Source organism: Austrofundulus limnaeus, unplaced genomic scaffold (assembly GCF_001266775.1).
Source record: "Austrofundulus limnaeus strain Quisiro unplaced genomic scaffold, Austrofundulus_limnaeus-1.0 Scaffold231, whole genome shotgun sequence".
NCBI classification, from domain to species: domain Eukaryota; kingdom Metazoa; phylum Chordata; class Actinopteri; order Cyprinodontiformes; family Rivulidae; genus Austrofundulus; species Austrofundulus limnaeus.
Window position 1 is genome coordinate 870243 of NW_013952633.1, and position 2874 is coordinate 873116.

Sequence of the window (2874 nt, forward strand, 5' to 3'; positions counted from 1 at the left end):
GTATGTATGTATGTATGTATGTATGTATGTATGTATGTATGTATGTATGTATGTATGTATTTTGTGAATATATTTTTATTATTATTATTATTATGTTCTACTCATAAAATTATACTGAGTACTTTTCAGTGAGGCTATAATTATTATTATTGTATACATTCTGTATATATTTTGTTGCTGTGCTTTTGTTTTCTCTCTTGTTGCAGGTGTGGAGGCAGACTTCAAATGTGTTGTCTTGTGTTTTCTTAAAGCATCTCTCTCATTTCTTCTTGTTTCCCTTTCAATCTCTTTCTTCACTTTTCTCCTTTTTCTCTTATTTGTTTACTTTTTCTGTCTCCATGTRCATCATAATGAGTTAATCCCAAAAGAATTTATAATAAATGTTTAAACATATATCAAGTGGAGCATCATGGTAAAATGCCATTTTGCTGTACTTGTGAAAGTAAAACTGTTGGGCTTCATTTGGACACGCAGACAACAATTCTGAGTTTCACATCGCCGGACAGGACACGGTAAAAAATAAACAAATAAAATTTAAAGATATACTTCATCTTTTAACACATCAGCATCAAATTATCTAATATACTTACTGAAGTTTTGTTTTCTCCTTAAAACAACTTTTTTTCTCAAAAATTTACAACTTCCTGCTGGTAATATTGCAATTACCAGAATGCAATTACTATTGCATTAATATTTTATTCTGCTAATTACGACTATATTTTCATAATATTTTGACTTTATTCTTGTATGACTTTATTTTTGTGGTTTAAAATAGGAATTCTCCCAGTCTGGCCCTAATCAGAATCAGAATCAGAATCAGAATCAGAATCAAAATCAGCTTTATTGGCCAAATATGTTGACACACACAAGGAATTTGTTTCTGGCAGATGATGTCTCTACAATTCACATGCATACAATATACACAGTGATGGAAGCACAATAGCATAAGACATAAACATTATAGTCTGTGGATTATATACAATAATAATATATGCATTAGGCACTAGTTAAGAGGTCCAGTGTTTGGGATTGTTCATCAGAGAGATGGCCTGGGGGAAGAAGCTGTTTTTGTGTCTGGTTGTTTTTGAGCATTGGGCTCTATGGTGCCTGCCGGAGGGGAGAAGTTGAAAGAGGCTTTGTATATGAAGTCTGACATGATTTTCTCTGCCCGTTTCCTGGTTCTTGCAGCGTACAAGTCCTGAATCGTGGGCAGTGGAGCACCAAAGACTCTCTCAGCTGACCTGATTGTTCATTGCAGTCTGTTCTTGTCCTGCTGGGTGGCTGCTCCAAACCAGACTGTGATCGATGTGCACGGGACAGATACTCCATCGTAAAAGATGAAATGGGATTACAAAAACTAAATCTTTAATGCAAATGGTTTAACTTGTTAAAATTAAAACAAAAACATGTTTCATGCTGAATACTGTACATCATAGTTTTGTTTTATGATCAAACTGGTGTAATTTTTAAAATATATACAAAAAGTATGTTAAATGTTACATAAAACAAAATAATTAAAAATGTATTGATGAGTAAATATAATAAAAAAGCAGATTTAGAAATAGGCTGACAACATAAGCAATTTAGCATTTTATTGAAAAAAGTAAACTACAAGACTCTGACATAAAATTTTGGATTTTAAAATAAAAATAAATATTAGATTATGTACACAATTATTTTGCAGATTAATTGAATGTTGTTAATATTATGCAAATGAAATATTGAACRTATTTTTAAATTGAGTTTGTACCAAATACGTTTAAAAATTCAACCGCTGAATCTAAAAAGAAAACCTACACTTAAATTTTCTTATACAAAACCTGTATTGAGGCAACTAAAATGTCAAATGACTTGCAGACAGGGTCCAGCTATAAAAGAGCAGCAGGACATCAAACGGACGACATCACTGCAGCTGAACCACTCGCACATCTGAGTAAATGACATCTCCAGGATCACCTGAATGAAGAAAAAACAGGTCTAATGTTTAATGTGTGAGAAGAAGAACTTTAGAGTGGGACATGTGTTTTTTTTTTACCATTTTTATCAGTTGGGACTGGAAGGCTTYTTTTCTGACAGAAGAGCTTGAAACCAAGAAACACGATCAAAATAAGAAGTAGAACAAGCACACATGCCAGCACAGCCACAGCTGCAGAAGTAGCTCCTAAAAAACAAACATTAAGTCTGATGAGAAACTGAAACTGACTCTGAAAAGACAATTTAACACACCTCCCAGCAGTAACAGTGCTGTGGTGCAAATAAAACAAATCTAACCTTTGCAGATTGTAAGTTGGATGGTTCTCTGTTTGTGGCTGACATTGTTGTGAACATCACACATTAGGTTTCCTCCAAGCTGACCGTATAAGTCGATGGTAACGTTTAAACCTTCTTCGTTTTCTGCACTCCTGCTCTGTATCAGTTTGTTCTTGTCCAAAGACAAAGTCAAGTTTACATCGTCTCCCTCTGCTGAGCAGCTGACCGTCATCAGATCTGGTGACAAACATGTCTGAGACATGGCTGGTTCTGATACTGGAGCTGAAAGACAAAAACTTGACAATAAGGTAAGATAAGACAAGACAAGACAAGATAAGCCTTTWTTGTTATTGTACACAGCACAATGAAAGTTCAGAACTCCCATTCACAAGAAGACAGGACATAACAAAACATAGGAGAACAGGTGCCCTGGGTCATRMAGCCATAGACCCCTGTACCGAGCAAGGATCATCATCATGAAAGAACATCATGAGGCGGTGCTACCCTTAAAAGAAAAACAAAATACCACATAAGGATAGATGAGGAAAAAAACCCAATAACATTATGTCCACTAAATGTGACACACTATTTGTAGAAAAAGCCTCTGCAGAGCAAGAGCACATT

The 2874-nt window shown here is 34.7% G+C and overlaps 1 long non-coding RNA gene across 1 annotated transcript; it reads right to left on the reverse strand.

Moving 5' to 3' along the window:
* Positions 1-1944: 1944 nt before the first annotated feature.
* Positions 1945-2302, reverse strand: LOC106525535 (uncharacterized). Its single transcript, XR_001311129.1, has 3 exons — positions 2272-2302; positions 2036-2161; positions 1945-1956 (listed from the first exon to the last, which is right to left on the reverse strand). It is a non-coding gene; the product is annotated as an uncharacterized LOC106525535 (long non-coding RNA).
* Between the last annotated feature and the right edge of the window lie 572 nt (positions 2303-2874).